This window comes from Ictidomys tridecemlineatus, chromosome 8, assembly GCF_052094955.1.
Source record: "Ictidomys tridecemlineatus isolate mIctTri1 chromosome 8, mIctTri1.hap1, whole genome shotgun sequence".
Lineage (NCBI taxonomy): Eukaryota > Metazoa > Chordata > Mammalia > Rodentia > Sciuridae > Ictidomys > Ictidomys tridecemlineatus.
In genome coordinates this window covers 156949293-156971657 of record NC_135484.1, presented here as the reverse complement: position 1 = coordinate 156971657, position 22365 = coordinate 156949293, and the positions used below count along the sequence as shown (strand labels likewise).

The following is a 22365-nucleotide window of genomic DNA, read 5'->3' as shown; positions in this document are numbered from 1 at the left end:
GAGGGTCTCTCTGTAGAAGCTTAGCCTTCACCTCCCTCTTACTACTCTAGTGAGGCTTAGATCAGCAGTTGAAATCCTGGGCATTTTGTTCCATAATTGTATCGTGTTTTCAGCTTCTTTCTAAAGTCCTTTGTGGGCTTCCAGATCCCAGCAGTCCAGCATGACTCCAGATTGCACAGTGAAGACTGAGATAATTATCAGGAGAACCCCAAATCCATTTGTTGTACTCATGCATGAGAGAGGCTATTGATTTTAGGGCTTGTTACTCATGAGGGTTTGTTTGTTTGTTTATATATTTATTTATTGTGTGTGTGTGTGTGGGGGGGGTGTTTCTTTTTGGTACCAGAAATTCAACTCGGAGGTGTTCATCCACTGATTCACATTTCCACCCCTTTTTAAAATATTTTTATTTAGAAACAGGTTCCCTTTGAATTTCTTAGGGCCTCACAAATTTGATGATGCTGGCTTTTAACTCATTCTCTTCATGAGTCCTGAGATTTTTAAATGTAGGGGAAGCAGTATCTCAAATTGAGAACAAACATCTGAAATCCAGAACTTCAGTTTAGCTCTCCATGGGTCTCAGAGTAAACCCCTAGTTTTCTAGCTCTCTGTTCACATATCCAAAACTAGGGTTCTCTGTTCACAGAGAAAAAGTAATAAAATAGAATAGATAGTATAATGACCTTGTATTGTGGATAATGGGTCTCAAACACACCTGGCTGCTAACTGAAGGATATGTTAATGAGCACCATTAAGGCCTATTTCAAATGTAAAAGACCTTGAAGCCCACTTGTGGGAACACCTTCAACAAAGTCCTTTGTCCCAGGGGTGATTCCTGATTGAATTTGAACATAAAAGAATTGGTCACAGAAAGAATGAAAGTGAACCCCTGTGGTAGTTAGGATGCCTTTTCCAAAGCCTATTCTAAATGCATTATGCTCCGTGTTCTGCCCAAAACAATTAGTAAACTTCTAAGATGGCACATCAAGATGAGTTTTTTTTTTTCTGGTATCATTCCTCATATCACATAGCGGGAATTCTATTTCTTAGATTTTTTTTCTTCAAAATTTATGAGACAAGCACCCAGATTCAATTGGCAAACTGAGAAATTTTGCTTCATCTCAAAACTCCACTTTCAGCATTATCAATCATTATTTTTTCATATTTTATTTTAATTGGATGCATCATTTATGTTTTTCTACAAGAAATGAAGGGCATTTTAAAAAGAGTTTAATTTATCATTCTGAGATTTTGACATCATGAGCAGAAAGCAGAATAAAATTAGGTGACATTAAAAAGAATAAATCTCTCCTAAATGAGGTTTATGTGTCCCAATTAGTAAATTTTAAAAACTGTAATGGGTCATCAATTGATGTTTTGTTTATTTATTAATGTATTTGTTTGTTTACTTATTTGTGGCCAGACCATTTTATTAAAATAACCCACAGAAGGGGCTGGTGTTGTGGCTGAGCTATAGAGCACTCACCTAGCACGTGAAATGTCCTGGGTTGGATCCTTAGCACCACATAAAAATAAATAAATAAATAACCCACAGAAACATGCCAAACATTTCAGGAAATTCTTTTCTTCTGGTGTGGCAGGAAAAATAAAAGTGGGACTAACTTGAATTTAAATTACATGTAAGTTCAATCTCTCTCTCTCTCTGTACTGGGGATTGACCCCAGGGCCTCATGCTTAGAATGCAAGCACTCTACAAGCTGAGCTATTTACTCAGCCTCATTTTTTTGGGGAGGGCGGAGGGGGGAGATGAGCAATTAAAGTCAGGGGCACTCTACCACTGAGCTACATTCCTTCCCTTATTATTTTACTTAGAGACAGGGTTTGAGTTGCTTAGTGCCTCACCATTGCTGAGACTAGTTTTGAATTCATGTTCCTTATGTTTCAGTCTTGTAAACAGCTGATATTACAAGCATGCACCACCATGCCTGACCAATTTCAATCTTACAGGCTAAAGTACACAGCAAATTAGATCAAAGTCCATGTCAATAACTCGGTACATTATTAAAATATATATATATATATATATATATTTTTTTCCTTAGTTGTTGATAGACCTATATTTTATTTACTTATATGTGGAGCTGAGAATTGAACCCAGTGCCTCACATGTGCCAGACAAGTGAGCTACCACTGAGCCCCAGCCCCAGCCCCCTGGAACACTTTTTATGGGGGATATTGGAGATTGAACTCAGGAACACTTGACTACTAAGACACATCCCCAGGGGTTGTTTTTTTTTTTTTTTTTTTTTGCTTTATTTAGAGACAAGATCTCACTGAGTTTCTTAGCACCTCATTTTTGCTTAGGCTGGCTTTGAACTTTTAACACATCTTCCTCAGCCTCTTCAGCAACTGTAATTACAGGCTTGCACCAAAACACTCAGCCCCTGGTACATTTTTAATACCTGTTTTACATAGATTTTAACCAGTAGCCTTAACTTTTTTCTAGTATATGTTTGATTTGAATCCATAACCCAGAAATCAGTGAAACAGAATCTATTTTTTATCTCTAACACTGCTTTCAGTTATGACAGTGTCTGAGTTAAAATTTCCCATTAAAGAATCTACTATGTGTTGTGTTCTCATTCTGACCTCCCATATGACCTAGTTCTGAGTTTTAGAATATCTGAAACAAGGTTTCCAGAGATTCCATTTTTTTGGAGTATTTAGAAAATACCACTCTCTGAGTTTTGCCTTCTAGGGACCAGTTTGAATTTTAAGTGTGAGCTTCTGAAGGGATGGACTAATTGGATGCTTTGCAGCTGGAAGGCATTTCTGATATACTCTCTATCTAAAAGGTACTTCATTTTTTTTATTAGATACTGTGAATAAAGATACAATAAAAATAGACATGTGGCAATCTTTAGCAAAAGGATTCAAATTTCTTTACATATATATCCAAAGTTATTATTAGTGGATTGTATGACATTTTTTTTTTTACCAAGAATTATCATTTATATCTTTTTATTTATTTAAATACTGGAGATTAACCCCAGGGCACTTTACCTGTATGCTACATACCCAGTCTCCAACACTTTTATTTATTTATTTATTTTTGAGAGAGGGTTTTACTGAGTTTCTTAGGACCTTGCCAAGTTCTTGAGGCTGGACTTTAACTTGAGAATAAACCCCTAGTTTTCTACCTCTTATCCTCCTAAGCCACTGTGAGTTCAGGCATGTAGAACTTTGCACTGCTACCCCAAATTATTACTAGTGGATTATGTGGCATTTTTATTTTGGGCTTTTAAAGAACCTTAACACTTTTATAAAAAATATATTTATTGGTTTTATATTGTCACCAACATTTTTACATATTTGTGTACCCTAAAATCCCTATTAATTAAGAGATATTTACTTGTTTTTTTTTTGGTTTGGTGCTGAATATTGAACCCAGGGGTACATATCACTGAGACACATCCACATTACTTTTTATGTTATATTTTGAGACAGGCTCTCACTAAGTTGATTGTAGCCTTGTTATGTTAATGAGGCTGTCTTTGAACTAACAATTCTCCTGCATCATTTTTCATAGCTTCTAGAATTTCAGGCATATGCCACCATACATGACAATTTTAGATTTTTATAATAGCCATTCCAACATTTTCTGCATAGGCTGCAGAAAATCCATTTGATTAATGCATTAAATCCCTGAGGCAAGTTTATGTGAAGTAGCCAATGTAGGAGTGCTGTGTAAAGATTAGCAAGGATTGTGGAATGTGATAGACATTATTTTCTAAAGTACATATATGAAGATAGGAATTGATGTGAACATACTTATGATGTGAATATACATATGAAAAATTGTTCTATATGTGCAATAAGAATTGCGATGCATTCCGCTGTCATGTATTTAAAAAATAAAACAAAATTAAAGATTTCTTTATATGTATTGCTGAAAGTCAAACTCAGTGCTTTGCACATGCTAGCAAAGTAGTCTACCACTGAGACACAACTCCAGTCCTTGTACCCAGCTTTTTATACTCTGTAGTAGTCAGAAACAACTTTAAAAATTGCATTTATATCACTTTTCCTAGTACAGTAATGTATTGCTAACTAAACTTATTCTTAGTATTTAAAAAAAAATAATCTAATGGATGACTGTTATTTTTTTCCAGAGATTATTTTATCACTTCTTTAGGGCTTGGTGAAGGGTCTTCTTTTTTTCAGAATGTAGATGTCTCCTATTATCAAATGGTTCCATGCTAAGTGTGTTGAAAATAATGATTCTGAAAGTTTACAATTCACACATTTCCAAGACTATAGGGGAAAGGGAAAGGAAAATATTCACAACCAAGAAACCATTTCCCATGGAAGCATAGTATCAGTGTCCAACCTGGAGTGTAATCCAGATCTTTCAGTGATAAGGTTGTTTAAGAAATACAAATGTAGGTTTTTGGGATCCTGTAAAGTACACTGAATGGCTTTAAATCATTTACTGTTCTTCGAAATAAAATTTCTACTACCTACTTAAATAATAAAACACTATGAATGAGAAAGGTGAATGAGACTGAAGTTCTGTGGAGGTACTAAGATTGACCTTTAATTATAGTTTATAAATAGTCAAATAAGAAGGGCCTTAGAGTTGTCTCATCTTTTCCAATGCATGATATGGAATACTTAGATGAACTGACATGAAATAATGAAAATGCATTTCAGGGAAGTGATATCGCAGAAATTTTCAGGGTAGAATCTTGGAAATGTGGGAAAAATATATTCATATACATATGCATTTCTATTGAAAAAATAAGTGATAAATACATGAGTATGAGAGTAAATTCAGTGTGCCTCATGCATTGTAGGTTGAAGGTAATGATAAAGGAGTAACTGAGGGATCCAGAACTCTATAATTGTGGGAGATATTAATAGCAATTTAGAAAAAGAAAATATAGTTAAATCCCTTTAGATTTGCCTCTGTCCTCTGTTCTTCTTATAAATTTAATTCTGTCAAATGAGATTATGTGGGTATGGTTCTCTCTGAATTTATGTTTTCTCTTGTTTTTAGGATTTTGTCAGCTATGTCATGTAAAGCCCTGTCCTAAACTCACTTTGGGGCTCTTTTACCACCTGTTCTGGACTGCAGAGCAGAGACTCACCTCACTCATTCTGTGCAATGAATTGACTTTTGTCAATCTTTGCAAACAATGGTTGGGAGAACAAGGATATTGGAGGTCTTTCATATCCTATAATATGGTTGTCAGACCCTGTGGGTTAAAGGGTAGTTACTTGCTATGTTAGAAACATCTTCCCTATGAGAAGGGCTTATCTATATTTTATGTTTTGGAAGCCCCATAAACACAGAAGAGAAGCATTTATGGTCATAAACAAAGGAATGCCAGAAGCCATTAGATGTGAGAAAATAAAAAAAAAAAAAATCTTAGAACTTTCAGAGGTAAAAAGTTTATTTCTGTTTTCTATAAGAAAACTAAAATTTCTCTTTGGCCTGACAATATTTTGATGTTTTAAACTTGCTTGCAATTTCTACCTGTGTTTTGAATTCACCTATGCCTGGCTATCCCTTACCAGATATCAACCCTCTCTAAAACCTTACTGGTGCCTCATAAATCCTGGCTCCCACTGACCAAAATACAATTCTCTCTAAATCTCAGTGGCAGCTCATAAATTCTAATGTCTGGAGCTGAATTTATTCCCTCCCTTGAAATTTTAGCCATGTAGATCCTTTACCAGCTATCTGCCTTTGTATTATGATTGTCAAAATCTTGTTAGCTGTAAGTACCTTAGACACCCACTTCCTTTGTAACCTTTTGTGCTGTAAAAACTTTTTCTTGAAGGTCTGGGGGATTATCTCTAGCATGGGATCTTGTAAGAGACAGTCCTGGCCAGCTTTTGTGTACACGATACAATCTTGATTTAATTTGATTTAAGATTTGAGTTGGTGGTCTTTTCTTTGTGTTTTGGTTCAACATTAACCTTTTTTTTTTTTTTTAACTTCACTGTAAATAAAACCAAAGAACACAACAAAACTCCTGTAAATGAGCCAGGTGCATAATAATAGTCATTCTTTCCTGAAAGCACAGTATTCATTAAAGAAATAATATAAGCTTAAAAATTAAAAGATAGCTCAAATATCAAGGAAGTTTAGGAGTTAGAAATTTTTTCTTTCAGAATATAGGTAGTAAAATAGGAAAAAAGATAAAATGTGAAGCATAAATATATTAAGTAATATGCAAATAATCACCAAAATATTTATTACAATAAAAAATCTACAGAAATGGTTCAAAAGAAGCAGTCTTTTTGTCAGGAAATAAACATTTGGACAGGAATGGAAGTTTTGGTTCTCTTTTTAAGTAGTTTTACTCATAGTGAATAATCTTTACACTATTTCTGCATTTTACTGGTTGGAATTAATTATAATTCATATATCTGTGAAAAAGGTACTGAATGCAGAAAAATATTATTGCTCATGTTTAAATCATGTACATTATTTGATCTTTCCCTTTTTAAACTAAAAATCTGCATAAAACCATTTCTTAATAAATATCTATATCTGTATATTAGCAGCAACTGAGTTATAAAATTTGCTATGATAACTTGTCTCTTCATGTACTTAAAGACTATGAATTTGCTGCTTAGCATTTAGGTATAATTTTTTTATGGTGTTCTATAGTTATTTACGTCTCTGTGCCAAGTTTTATACCAAGCTCTTAGTATGTGCCTTAATTACTCTGTGTAGCAATGTAGGATCCATGTCTTATTTGTGACACTTTGTACTCAGAACTGTGTCTAAAGGGAAGTATGTACAAGATGATTATTCAAAAAAAAAAATCTATCTAATACTTTATTTTATATTTATTTATATATTTATGTATACATATTATTTTTATTATTTAGAAACACTTTGGTCTTAAACTACACTGATTCTAGTGTATTTTAACTTGAATTGGTTGTGAAAAACAAACTAATAAGACTTTTCTCTTTGTTGTTTGGTGATTTCTGCAACCTCAGGAACCTAGTGAATAATGGCAGAAATAAATAAGTAATTCTCTAGTTTGAGGCAGAATCATCAAACTAGATGATGTTTTGCTTCTGCTTTCTATCTTGATCATTAGACACATACCTTTAAATTTACATAGAACACTTTTGGAATTCTGTTCTGTTAGTTCTTCTAAAAAAAATTAAAAAAAAGTGAAAAATAATGCAGGAAACATAAATAATTAATTTAAAGGAATTCATTTCTTAAATAATTTTTTTAAATTACAAAAAGTTCTGAAAAGTTAGAAAAGTTAAAAGATTTAGAAATAGCCTAAGGCAACTTCTCTTTTGCTCAGGAAGTAGACTATATCTCTAACTCATTCCTCTCTAGAATTGGACTGTGTGCAAATATGAAAAAAAAAAAAGTGCTAAGATGCCCCACATGGCTTATAAGTTTTAAAATTCTGACAGGAGCTCAATTCTGTCATTTTTCTGCTTTACAAAATACAAAATCTTAAATTTGTATTCTTAACAAACATTTGCGGAAATGTAATTTAAAATGACCTAAAAAAATGAAAAAATCATTGAAGGACTGACCCACTGAACATGAGGGACTTATAGTATCGAAGCCCTTATACTAAATGTCTTTTTATCATTGTCAAAATATTCCACGTTTATATTATCAATATATTAATCAAAATTTTTATGCATTTAATAACAAATATCTTAGTTCTTTTACTCAGTCTTTTAAAAAATTAGTAATAATTAATATTAATAATTTAATGCTCATGCTTGTTAAAGTATGAAACATATACTTTAAAAGCTATGGCTATAGCAAGTGAAAAATCCAGCCTAATTTCCTCTTAATATTGGAAGCCATCTCATCACAAAGGCATGAAAAGTTAATTTTTGCTTCATTATAAATTACTGTGATTTGTAAACTTGCTTGAAATGCCTGCCAGTGCCTTGAACTCACGAATGTCTGGTTTTCCCCAATGAGATAACAACCCTCCCTGAAACTTTAGTGATGACTCATAAATTCTGGCTTTTCCTGACAAAATAACAACTCACTCTGAAACTTTAGTGGTGCATCATACATTCTGATGTTGTGATCTAAACTTACTCCCTAAGTGCTGAACCATTTAGACCATTAACCTACTACATGCCTTTGTATTATGCTTGTCAAAATCCTGTTGTGCATGTAAGATCTCAAACACCCCCATTTTGCAAATTTTTGTGCTATAAAACTGGAGTCCTAGAGAACTGGAGTGCTGTCTTCTTTTCCCATGGGTTTCAGGAGAGACTGTTATGCTCAAATGCGGGACCCCAGAAGACCACCAGAGACCAAGATAGATGTTTGCAGCAAATAAGTGTTTATTGTGAGCTAGCTCAGTCCTCCACACACAGCAACTGGTGGCTTAGAGGCCTTGAGCCCAGGGTTTGCAGCAGTTTTATAACTCTTTGGGAAAGGCAGGTACCCCACATACATCATAACATCTCTTAGCAAATCATCACACACCTTGGGAAAATCATAAACAACTCTAAAACATGATTAGTCCATTCACTGGTGAGAACAAGTTGGGTAAGGGTGATTGGTTAGTACAAGATGGGGATTCATTTGAACAGATTGGCTTAGGCCATGAGGGGAGTACGTGCTGAACGATATGATTTCCCAAAATGTTATCAACCACCATAAAGTACTGGGAAGGTCATCTAGCATCTCAGGTATTTTCCCTGTTTCATGCTGATTGGTGGCTGCTAGGGGGTTGCTATGGATCCCCACCTAACCTGACTGAGTCAGGGACACCAGGCACAGCAGATCTCTCCTGTTATTTGTAGATAAACAACTCAGCAGGGTGGGTATGAGCCTAGAAGTGCTCTGTGTGTCTTTCCAAGGACAAGAGTCATGCCCCCTTCCTTGGACAGTCTTTGCTCTGGGGTAGAGGTTAGTTTCTCACCTTGTACCTTATGTTTTTCCTTTTTTTAATTTTTTAATTTTTTTAGCTGTAGCTGGACACAATACTTTTATTTCACTTATTTATTTTTTATGTGGTACTGAGGATTGAACCCAGGGTCTTGCACATGGAATGAGAGCACTCTACTGCTGAGCCACAATCCCAGCCCCTTATGTGTTGTTTTTATTGGGCATTTTTACTTTAGGGGGTTTCTTCCCAAAATCATGGCATTTGCAGGGAAATGGATGACACTAGAGCAGATTATGCTAAGTGAAGCTAGTCAATCCCTACAAAACAAATGCTAAGTGTCATCTTTGATATAAGGAGAGCAACTAAGTACAGAGCAGGGAGGAAGAGCATGAGAAGAAGATTAACATTAAACCAGGATGACAGGTGGGAGGAAAAGGGAGAGAGAAGGGAAATTGCATGGAAATGGAAGGAGACCCTCGTCGTTATACAAAATTACATATAAGTGGAGGTGAAGGGAAAGGGGGAAAAAACAAGGGAGAGAAATGAAGTACAGTAGATGGGATAGAGAGGGAAGATGGGAGGGGAGGGTAGGGGGGATAGTAGAGGATAGGAAAGACAGCAGAATACAACAGACACTAGTATGGCTGTATGTAAAAACATGGATGTGTAACAGATGTGACTCTGCAATCTGTCTACAGGGGAAAAATGGGAGTTCACAACCAACTTGAATCAAATGTATGAAATATGATATGTCAAGAGCTATGTAATGTTTTGAACAACTAATAAAAAAAAAGAACTCAAAAAAAAAAAATAAAGCAGCACTCAATGACCCTTATCATGTCTGGATTGGATAATATTCCCTGTCACTCAAAAAAAAAAAAAAAAAAAGGCTCACTTCTCTCATATTCAGTGTTCATGATCTGAAGCTCCTGCCAATCAAGAGCATTTTGTAGGAACTGTCCAATCCTGTGTGTCATCAGGGAGGAGGAGGGCGGGCTTTCACTTCTTATCTCCTGAGTCCTCCATTTTTTCCATTTGAGTCTCACACTTCAGAGTCACAGTTTGTTCTGCTGTACAGGAACTGAGGATCCCAAGTAGTCCTACTCCTGAGAACCAGGCAATGGTGAGTGTACATTAGCCTAGCAAGGGAGGCTGGGGCAGAAAGACTATTGGAATCACAAGACTGGCTGTGTTGTAAACAGGAGTTAGCAGATTGGGACTCTGGGCAGTCTCTGGAGTCTGCAGGCTTAAGCCCTCCACTGGGCCACTATGTCCTCAGTCCTACTGGCCAACCAGGTGGGGAACATGTCAGTGGCAGAGACTCTTTGCTGCCTTCCTTATGCTCAAAGGGCATCCTCAGCACCTGCATAAAATACTATGTGGCAGGGGTATTCCTGCAGCCCAGATGCTAGAGATTGACAGGTGGAATAATTATCAAAATCAAATCTCCAAGGGCCATTTTCTACAGGAGAGGAGCTGTCATTTTTGGGTACCTAATTTCCTCTTGAGCCAGCTAATTTTCATTTTGACTTTCTTTTATTTTTACTTTCTTCATTGTTATTATTTTGTTAAAGTTAGGTGAACTGAGGGATACTGTACTACTTAGCCATATCCTTGGTAGTGAAGCCAGATTTGCAGATAGGTAGTTAGTGTAGTTAGGTAAATTGGGTCTAATATTCAATAAAATCAAGAATGAACACCATATTGAGAATGGAGTCCAGGAAAAGGGGAATTGAAAATGTCCCAAGGCCCTGAGCCCATCCCAAGGAAATTTTAATGAAGCAGCTCACAGCAAACATGGAGATGCTAATCCAAAAGCCCTTCCTGCCCAGATTATTCCCTCTGCCCACCTGTCCTCCACACTTTGGGCCTTCCCACCTACATTTCATCACTGCAAGAAAACAGAATAAAGGACAACAATGTGACAGGAATGCAGGATAGCTGAAGGAAGACCTTAGCTATAAAAAAGCTAAAAAGACCTTAGCTTTAAAAACCACCACCACCACCAACAACAAAAAACCCTTCCATGGATTCTACCTCTTGGGTCCCCTTTTTCCTCTGGGGAGAAGTCTTTTCTACTGTCCTTTAATAAAGCTTCTATTTTCCACTCTAAACTTGCCTTGGTGTACTTCTCTGGTGTTATACTTCAGCATTGGGGAAGCAAGGACTCTTCACCAGTAAACAGCCCTAACATGTTTAAATTTATTTTGAGAAAGGTCCTAGCTAAGTTGCTAAGATTATTTTTGTTATTGTTTGATTTATCTAGACTTTGCTATTGCAATAAAGCATACTGTTTTTACATGCATAAGTATTCTTATGGGGATCTTATTTATACTGTGATTCTTTGATGATTATTGTAATATTATAATTTCACAACATATATGAATACTTGGTTATGATAAGTTCTTTTTTTTTGCTCTTATAATTGAAAAGGTTTTTGGCTAAAGTTACTTATAATTTAGTAGATGAATTTTAAACATGTATGCTTTACTTTCTTTTTTTTTTAAAGAGAGAGTGAGAGAGGAGAGAGAGAGATAGAGAGAATTTTTAATATTTATTTTTTATTTCTCGGCAGACACAACATCTTTGTTGGTATGTGGTTCTGAGGATCGAACTCGGGCCTCATGCATGCCAGGCGAGCATGCTACCACTTGAGCCACATCCCCAGCCCTGCTTTACTTTCTTATTTCATTTAAAGTAAAGCTTGTTGATCTTTTTTATTATTGCATTTTTCTTGTATTTAATAGTCAGGTTTATTTTGACATAACCATAAAACATGGAATATAATTTGCTCCACCTTAAGTTTCCAGTAATTCCCCTTTTCCTATTCTCATACTTTCTTCTATTGTATATTTATTTATAGTTTTTTCAATTATTGCTTTATAGAATACATAAAAATAGACTTCACTGTGATATATTCATATTTGTACATAGCAATTTTTGTGAGATATATTGTGGGTTAATTTGGGGGAAAATTATCACCTTTATAATGATGAGTTTTATCATCTGTACATGGGATGTATAATTTAGTCTTCTATGTGCTTTTTGTGACTTTTATTTTCTCAGAAGTTCTGCAGATTTTGTTTCTAAAAATGTACATATGTGAAAAACCACTTGCATAAGGCACCTATGTAAAATTTATATATAGTGTTTTCTGCTGTGTTTTAGACTGGATATTTTATGAACTATGACTGGCCCTAGTGACCATTTTTTTCCTACAGATTATTTTTTATCTCTTCCAAGATGTGTATTATGTTGAGCCATGCCCTTGGGCTTCAAATGTTTGCATGAGTACCATTGCATACTTATATGTTATCAAGGTCCCATATGCTCTAATTTCAGTAAGTCTCTGTGATGGGGAGTATCATGTATATTCAATAGCAAAATCGTTTCCACAAATAGATACTAATTTAAACTTCTTTTGAGGTAATGATTATTCATTTGTTTTAAATGTTCATCAATATTACTTAATTTTTCCCATGATGGGTTTTTATTTTGCATTTCTTTAATTTGTAAAGATTTTGAATTTTTATACTTAATCTCTTGTATAAATTTGCATTCAAATTTCTGACCTTTGTATCTTTTTGGCTTAAAAGATGAGAAAATGGATCAAATAATGCAGCTAGAGTTTGATTTCAAGAAAAAGAAAAAAGGTTTAAATTATTTTTTAAAATTGCCTTCTTTCTTTCCTCATTATTTATTATAGGTTTCTTGTATGATTGTAAGTGTAGGTTATGTAAAGTGGATTCTAGGGCTTATCTTTGAAAATTACTACAAGAAAAAAAAATAAGAAATATCTCTACACTATGGCTGCAGCAAAATGAGTAAATTTCCTAAAATCATATGGTAATTAAATTGTTAAATGACATATTTACTAAATATCCACTCCTTAAAGAATTTTCTTCTGGAATATTTTTGGCAGTGAATCATGAATTCTATTATCTGGATTTGGGGGTTTAATATAAAATCATATGGACTGAAATTTGGCCAATCCTAAAAATATTCATACATAATTTGTTGTTTACTTAATGATATGTTGTGGAGATAGCAACTAATGAACATATCTATTTTTAGAAATAGTTACTTTTTTTCTTTTCAGTTTCTAATAACCTTTAGATTTATTTCCTTACTGAGTCACTCAAGGCCACTGATGTGTTTCTTTTCATTTTGTAGAAATCTGTCTTGAGAGCTCTGTTTCTGAAGAATATCTTAACATGAAAGAAAAAGAAAAAAAGTATTTGTGTTGCCCCTGAAATGTATTCTCAATGCACTCTCTTCAGAATGGAGAGAAAATAATATTTCCACCGACTGACATCCCTGTGTTAGAATCTAATAATACATTGATGGTCTTTGAAGAAATTTCATACAGTTCTGTCTTTGGGTAGTTTTCTGTGGGCTGCTGAATTTCCATTTAGTATCCAGATACCCATGTTTTTTCTTTTCTGTTTTTTTTTTTTTTAAAGAGAGAGTGAGAGAGGAGAGAGAGAGGGAGAGAGAGAGAGAGAGAGAATTTTTAATATTTATTTTTTAGTTCTCGGCGGACACAACATCTTTGTTGGTATGTGGTGCTGAGGATCGAACCCGGGCCGCACGCATGCCAGGCGAGCACGCTACTGCTTGAGCCACATCCCCAGCCCTCAGCTAATAATACATTGATGGTCTTTGAAGAAATTTCATACAGTTCTGTCTTTGGGTAGTTTTCTGAGGGCTGCTGAATTGCCATTTAGTATCCAGATACCCATGTTTTTTCATCTGTACAATGAGAATAATTTTAGAGGGCACAGATGAATATTGCTCTTCATGGAGGCTATGAATACCTGTATGTTCTGTAGTGCACAGCTGACAAAGGCCCTGGGAGACACTGTGCAGATACTAATTGATTAACAATTATCTGCCACTCACATAAATTTTCTTTCAAAAGCTTGTAATAACTTTAGGCATCTATGTCATCCACATTCCCAAGTATAAAAGTTTAAATCTTTCTTTTCTGAATTCCAAGTTCCAATTCTCTTGTGGTTCAATGTGGTACAAATAATTATGTTTCTTTTTTCTTTTTCTTTTTTTACGCCGTGTTTCTAATAAAAATGTTCTCAGCTCCAAACCTGTATTTCCCATGTCCAGCTATGTTTAGAAAATGACATAGATAATTGTATTTGATAATTTATAAGGGAGAGTTGAGAATACTTCTTGCTTGTGTCTCCCTTCCTTAGAAACTGAACCAGAACTGTCCTTCGTCCTGAAAAGGGAGGACCAAAACCAATCATATATATATATATGAATGTTGATTGATTGTATATTCTCTTTTCAGATCCTTGGCCCATTTCTCGATTGGGTTATCATCATCATCATCATCATCATCATTATTATGCTTAGTTTTTTGATTTCTTTATGTACCCTAGAGATTAGTGCTCTATCTGATGTGTGAGGGGTAAAATATTCCTCCTAAAATGTAGGCTCTGTCTTCACCTCACAGATTGTTTATTTTGCTGAGAATAAACTTTTTAGTTTGATTCTATCCCATTTATTGATTACTTGTTTTAATTCTTGTGCTATCAGTGTCTTATAAAAATTGGGGCCTAATCCCACATGATGAAGATTAGAGCCTGTGTTCAATTCCATTAGACATAGAGTATCTGGTTTAATTCCTAGGTTCTTGATACACTTGGAGTTGAGTTTTTGTGCATGGCGAGAGATAGTGGTTTGTTGAAGAGGCTATCTTTTCTCCAGTGCATGTTTTGACAACTTTGTCTAATATATAATAATTATAATTTTGTGGGTAAGTCTCTGTGACCTCTATTCTGTACCATTCGTCTGCAGTCTTTTTTTTTTTCCCAAATGCAATGCTGTTTTTGTTACCATTGCTCTGCAGTATAGTTTAAGGATTGGTATAGTGATGCCACCTGCATTAATCTTTCTGCTAAGAATTGCTTTAGCTATTCTTGGTCTCTTATTTTTCCAGATAAATTTCATGATTGATTTTTATATTTCTATGAGGAATGCCATTAGGATTTTGATCAGAATTGCAGTAAATCTGTATAGTGCTTTTGGTAGCATTGTCATTTTGATAATATTAATTGTGCCTATTCATGAGCAAAGTAGATCTTTCCATCTTCTAAGGTCTTTTTTGATTTTTTTCTTTAGGTTTTATAGTTTTCCCTGTATAGACCCTTCACCTCTTTCATTAAGTTGATTCCCAAGTATCTTTTTGGTTTTTTTTTTTTTTTTTGAAGCTATTGTAAATGGGGTAGTTTTCTTCATTTCTTTCTCAAAAGATTTTCACTGATATACAGAAATGCCTTTGATTTATGGGTGTTAATTTTATACCCTGCTACTTTGCTAAATTTATTTACTAGTTTAGAAGTTTTCTGGTGGAGCTCTTTGAGTCTTCTAGGTATATAATCATATCTGGCATTTGCAGGTAAATGGATAGCATTGGAGAAGATTATGCTAAGTGTTGTTAGCCAATTAAAAAAAATGCCAAATATAAGGAGCTGATTCATAATGGGGTAGGGAAGGGGAGCATGAGAGAAATAGATGGATTCTCAATAAAGAAGAGGGGGGGGAAAGAAAGGGTCAGGGGATTATCAAAATGGTGGAATGTGATAGAGACCATCATCAAAAGTACATGTACGAAGACACAAATTTGTATCACCATACTTTATATGCAACCAGAGATATGAAAAATTGTGTTCTATACATGGAATAAGAATTGTAATGCTTCTGTTGTCATTTATTTTAAAAAATTGATAAAAATATTAAAAAAAAGATCATAAATTATATACATTAAATATGTGCATGTTATATATAGAATATATGCATATAATTTTACATACACACATATATATATGCACATATATGTTTATAGATCTAGGGAAAGGCAAGTCTCTTTCCTGAATTTTTAAAAATCAATTAATTTATTAATTTGTTCTAACTTGCTAATAGTGCAGAATGCATTTCACTTCATAGTATACAAATGGAGCACAAAATTTTATTTCTCTTGTTGTACAGAAAGTATAGTTACAAAACCCATGTAACTCTACTTTGTGTACAACAAAATTTTCATCTCATTTCACCATCTTACCTACCTCTATACCATCTCCCATCACCTCCCTGCACTTTGTCTTATTCAAAGTTTTTTCATTTCTTTCATGCTACCTTTCACTTCCCTCGTTGTGGATCACCATCCACTTAGCAGAGAAAACATTAGGTCTTTGGTTTAGGGGGATTGCCTTACTTGCCTTAACATGATATTCCCCAACCCTTAAGAAAAGAAAATGTTATAGACAGGCCATTGGGTCTAAGGCCATGTCATAAAATAAAAAATATACCATTAATCAATTTAAATAATAGACTCAAATCTTTGGATCTGGGGGAAAATACACACACACACCATACACTTTCTGGTTAAATCTCCTTGCTGTCAATCAGGGCAGTTTCTCTCTAGTTTTTTTATATCTCAGGAGGAATATTGGTTAAAAAAAATGTATCTTTCACCTGTAGCTTAAAAAGAAGTGATCATGTCCTTCATCTTCCTGAACTCAGGAGAAGCATAACTCTCAAATATGGTTCTGTGAACTGAGATTTTCTGTAGTCTTGACATAGTTTTGAGGATGTTGTTCTAAAATACATATACTTTATTAGTAATATTTTAAATACATAATGGTAATTTTCACATAGTGGAAATTTTGGGTTATAGTATAAAATTCAATTTTTACTATTTTTATATGAATTCTAAAAAAATAATTATCTTTCCACCTCATATAATTTTAATGTTCAATCTGTTTCCATACAAGAGAAGTGAACTGAAATTTTACAGGATTGTCACTGTATTATTTTCATCCATAAATAATGTATTTACATGTATAATCTACAAATTCAAAAGGCCTCATATGCAAGTTTAAATGCAAATGCTTTTCTGGGTTGGCTAGATTTTACTTCTCCAAGGATACCTTGCCTTAAATTTGCTGCAGCCTGAGGATCTGGATTTCAATTTCCAGAGCCTCAAAAGAAAATAAATAAATAAATAAATGTACAGACAAGACCCTACAATTGTGACATCATTTATTTCTGGATTTAAGGTTATGTCCTGTCTCTCAAAAAACTCACTAGGCTCAGATTGAGCATATGAAGACATAAGTTGTGTCCAATCAGGAGCCCTTATATAAGTATTGTCCAATCTACACATTTCAGTAAAGAGAAACAAGTTTTGACCATCTGGTGTAAAGTCTGCCAGAGTGGGTTTCCATTTCTAGGCTCCCTCACTTATGTTCAGTGAACCTGATTTTTCCTCCTGTATAGGTACTTTGTGATTTATAGAGAGGACATGTGGTTCCTAAAAATACAGTAAATGATGAGTGTGCAGTGAAATCCTGAGACTGGATGGTGAGTCTGGTTGAAACTGGCTGCACTGACTATGGTGGAAACTGGCAATGGTGGACTAGAATCCCTGGTGTAATCTTTGGTTTCTGCAGTCCTGCATCTTCTGAGAAAGGTCAGCTATGAGTCTCCACTGGCCAGTCAACTGGACCATATATTAACAGTAGACCCGGAAGTCCTATGTATCCTATAGAATATCTTCAGCCCTACCTTAAATTCTATGTGAGAACATTTGTGGCAATATTTCCAAATCTTCTCAGATTGTGTTGTGGATTCTGGAGTGGGGAGATCATCAGAATCACAACTCCATATATTTTTTTCCTCCAGGAGGCGGGTGAGATACTCTATAGGTATCTCAGTTTTTCTTTCCTCCTGAATTCATTCTTCTCCTTTTTGTAGATTGTAGTATTGTGGATTGAGCCAGAGGTGCTGTACCACTTAAATGTACAGACAAGACCCTACAATTGTACAATTGTCTTAGCTACATACCTGGTAGGTTTTTTTTTTATTATTATTATTAATTTTTTTTTATCTTCAGACAGTTGCTGAGTGTGATTTTAAATTTGTGCACCAGTATTGTGAGTTGTACTTATATATAAAACTTTAGCTTCCTGTTCAATGACAACTTCCTCTTTCCAAGTATTATCAGTTACATTTTTGCAGTATTATCACTTACTTTACCCATCTTATATTTCAAATGAACATGGTATTTTCAATTGTTATACCAAAAACTGGATGAGACTTTAAAGTATTTTTTTCTCTCTGAGTGCAATGATGCATGCATATTAATTCCAGAGACTCAAGTGCCTAAGTCAGTAAGATTTCAGTTTCAAGTTAAATATCAGGAACTTAGGTAGACCAATTAGACAATTAGAAAAACCTGTCTCAAAATTTTAAAACATGGCTAGGTATGTAGGGCAGAATTAACATGCTCCTGTTTCAAATCCCCAGTACCATAGAAAAAAAATCAAAAGCAAAATTTTTGTTGTTTTGTTTATGAGCATTTTACATGATTGAAAAGTAAAGAAGAATTGCTTGATCTTGGAAAAATCGTGTTTCTTTTCTTCCTTTGTGTCTCCAAAGGCAGACAACCTGTCAGAGTGTGTTTATGCTCAGATTTCCTTTTGTGGAATGTATACGAGAGCATTCTCATTCCCTACTCTGATATTTTCCTGGAACTTTGTTTCAGAACTATGTAATGTGAGGATCCCACAGCTGGCACATCTAATGCCTCTCGTGAGCCCAGACCAGTACTTGGGGCTTTTCTTGTTCAAGAGCAGTATAAATGTAGACAGCTTAGTTTCTCAAAGAAGTAACTGAGAGAATGCTCAACTTCCATTTTTTTAAATGTCTTCACTAATTTTATAGTCTAGCACAGTGTTTCTTTCTTCCATATTCATATAATTGGAGTACTACTTACTATTCCACTTTTTCAGAGTAGCCATTCTAACATCTGTTCTCAAGCTGCAGAAGATCTTATAGTTGGCTGGTGCACTAAAATTCTGATGCAAGCTTTTTAAATTCCAGGGTGCCTTATGCTCACTGGAAAAAAAATTGATGTACACCTATTTTAGAAATAAAGAGGGATCTGTGATTGTAACCATTTTTCTTCACTAATATTAGAGATTTTAGCCCATTACAATGTTTGCACACCAATGTGAAAACACTCCTTTTTGATCAAGGGAGATTTGCACCTGCACAGTTACCAGTGCTTTCAATGCTTTGAGGTTTCAGATATAGTCCATTGAATGGAAAAAGTTAATATCAGGACAAATTACTTACAGAAAGAATTGGTTAGGTCTGGTGTTATTAGTAACGTGAGCTGGGTGCGAGAGCTCAGGAAGTGCTAAACTGCCACTTTGGATTTCAGTGGTGGTCTGTATTTCCCTGTTAATTTTTTTGGTACTGTCTAGATAAAAGTTCAACTGTCAGCAACAGCTATTTGCATTTTTAGAGAATGTTGGCAAATCCCTCTAAAGGATTAAGGGATTCCCCTAAGATTTAACACCTCTTCCACTCTTGTCTAATGGAATAAAGCCCATGGATCTTGCATGGCTATAGAAAACCACTTATTTTTCCCCCCTGGAGTTGATACTCATGTATATCTTATTTCTTCCTCTGTGTGTACAGATAAATTAGCATTCAAACTACAGGCAATTTAGAGTTAAATAATATATTTCAAACTCAAATCAATCTTCCTTTATTTATATTAACACTGGATTTGGGCATTTTGTTCCAGTAATTTTGCATATTGCTCAAATCAGGAAAATCTTCAAGTGCATTTTACTCATCTCTTGGTAGATATTTTTTTTTCCAGTTTTCCAATGTGTGTGCCTCTAATTTCTTTACAGTTTTAAGAACGACTCAAAACAGGAGTATATATTTATTTGGTGTATCCATAAATGGAGGGAGATTTATATTCTGCTTTTATTTATTTTTATTTTATTTTTTTTTAATTATCTCTCTTTATATCTGCTGTTTGATGGTGGATGCTTGTGTATAATTCCAATGTCACACACATTCCACACACAAGTCCCTTCTTGTGATCTATGCCTTTTATTCTAACATCTACCTTGAGGTTGGATTGTAGCATTCACTCACATTAAATATTTTATTGATGTGTTTTGATTTATATACTTATAATAATTAACAATAAAAAGATATTTGCATACATATGAATTGCCCTATGTACTTTTCTGTATTGTGATTTGTTTATCTTAAAATTACTACACTCTTGTAATATTATAACATGCATTAGTGTCAGGTAATGATCACTAGTACATTTGCTCTTTTTTTTTTAATATTTATTTTTCAGTTTTCAGTGGACACAACATCTTTGTTTGTATGTGGTGCTGAGGATTGAACCCGGGCCACATGCATGCCAGTCAAGCACACTACCGCTTGAGCCACATCCCCAGCCCACATTTGCTCTTATATATGAGAGAGTTCTTGCCTAATTTAATATACATTTATCTTTCCAGGAAAATTTTAGAAGTTTTTGCTTTGATTTCTTCTTTAACAAAAAGTAAAGAATGGTAAAATTTTGACCAGTTATTATTAAAGGGTACCTTGGGGAAAATGATCATTTTTATAATAGTTTTATCCTTTTAAATATGTTGAATATTTGAGTCTTTTATGTTCTTTTCTGTATTTTTATTTTCTCAAATACTGCATATTCCTTTTGTAAACATACTTGCATATGAAATGCAACATTCATGTGACATCAGCATAAAACATACATGGTATTTTATAGTATTTTTCAAACTGGATATAATACATCAACAAAAATTCTAGCTCCTAGAATTTACATTTTACAAAATTTAAGAATTATTTCTTTCTCTTTAGCCATGCCCCTTGGTTTCACCTCTGGAAGAATATGGCTATATTCTCATGTACAGTTGCTGTAATTTTAGTCTCTGTTTCCTGTGTGGGTGTATCATATACATTTTATTACAAAACAGTTTCTACAAGTAGGTAATAAAAGCTTAATTATTATTTTTCTCTTTTGTGAATACATTTATTCCACATATTCATCAATACTATTTAATTCATCTATATGATGTGATTTTATTCAATATTACCTAATTTCTAAAGATTTTGAGTTTTTATGATTATTGAACACTTAGATATATCCTTTTTAAAGTAACTCTTAAAGAACTTTTTCTGTTTTTCTTTTGCAATCTGTATTATTTCTTCTTCTTATAAGCATTTGATTATATGTGAGGAAAATAGGGTTTTTTATTACATTGTCAGTTTTGCACCTTTTAATGTAATCACTTGATGAATATATTTTTTTGTATTAATATTTTGTAATTCATAAGTTTAAGCCTATTATATTCTATAATTTTGAAAACAAAAACTATTTTTTTCTTTTGTGATATTAGGGATTCAACCAAAATGTCTTAATGCTGAGCATATGCTCAGCTCTGTTTTAAATTTTATTTCTAGATGGGGTTTGCTTAATTTCTTCAGTTAGCCTTAAATTTTGAACTTCATGCCTTAGACTCCAGAATAGTAGATATTTCAGGTGTGAACCACCATATGAACCCTATCTTTTGTATGTAAACTTTTGTGCTTTGTACTTTCTTATATATTTCAGTATTATTTATTAATAACTTATATTCACCATTTAGCATGTCAAAATATGTTGTTATGTTTTATGAGTGAAGGGATAAAATAGCATTTTATTATTACACTGTTTTCCCAATATCCTAGCAAGTTTTAAGAGTTTTGTTGTTGGTGTTTACTGTAGTTCCACCATTTATTTTATTATGAGGTTTACCCTGATTGATTTTACTTCATAACATCAATCGTGTGGCATCATGGTATTTTGGTCAACAGTAGACTTTATATACAACCATGGATCTAGCAAATATCTTAGCCATGTACTAGTCTATACCATGTAGATTCTGTCATTGCACTCAGAGAATTGGAAAATTGCACAAGATTCTTAGGATAAATTTTCCAGAGTGTATTTCCATAAAGCGAGAAATCATTATATATGCCTATATTTGCAATTATACACTGTATAATTGATATAATTTTTATTTGTTGAATTTTCAAATTTGCTAGTGCTTTCTTTTCTAATTGTATCTGCTTTTTTTTTTTTTTGTACTGAATATTGAACCCAGGGGTGCTTAACAATAAAGCCAATCCTCAGTCCTTTTTTTAATATTTTATTTAGAGACAGAGTTGCTAAGTGCCTCACTAAGTTGCTCAATACAATATATATAAGACAGTATTATATATAATATTGTCTTAGAATTTATGATCCTTTTTTCTTATCCTCCTCAGTCACTGGAACTACAGTTGTCCATCACTAGACTCGGCTCATTTGCTTTTTTTTTTAAAAGCACCAACATTGATATTGGTAACTCTGTGTTATGTTTATCTTTAATAGCTTCTAATTTTGCTCTTTTTCTTAAGACTTTCTTTACTTTTAGTTTTTAAATTTTACTTTTTATTGGGAAGAATAATTCAATAATAAATTCTAATCATTTTGTGAATTACTAATTTTTTGTATGTTTTATTTCACCTCAGGTATAGACGAATTACAATTTTTGCAGCTGTATGGAGGTCTAAGTGAAACATAATAACCTGTATGGATATTGTTAAA

The 22365-nt window shown here is 33.9% G+C and overlaps 1 protein-coding gene across 1 annotated transcript in view; it reads left to right on the top strand.

Moving 5' to 3' along the window:
• LOC101959607 (uncharacterized) overlaps positions 1-22365 on the top strand; it is a 37640-nt gene that overhangs the window by 363 nt on the left and 14912 nt on the right. The window lies entirely within an intron of this gene.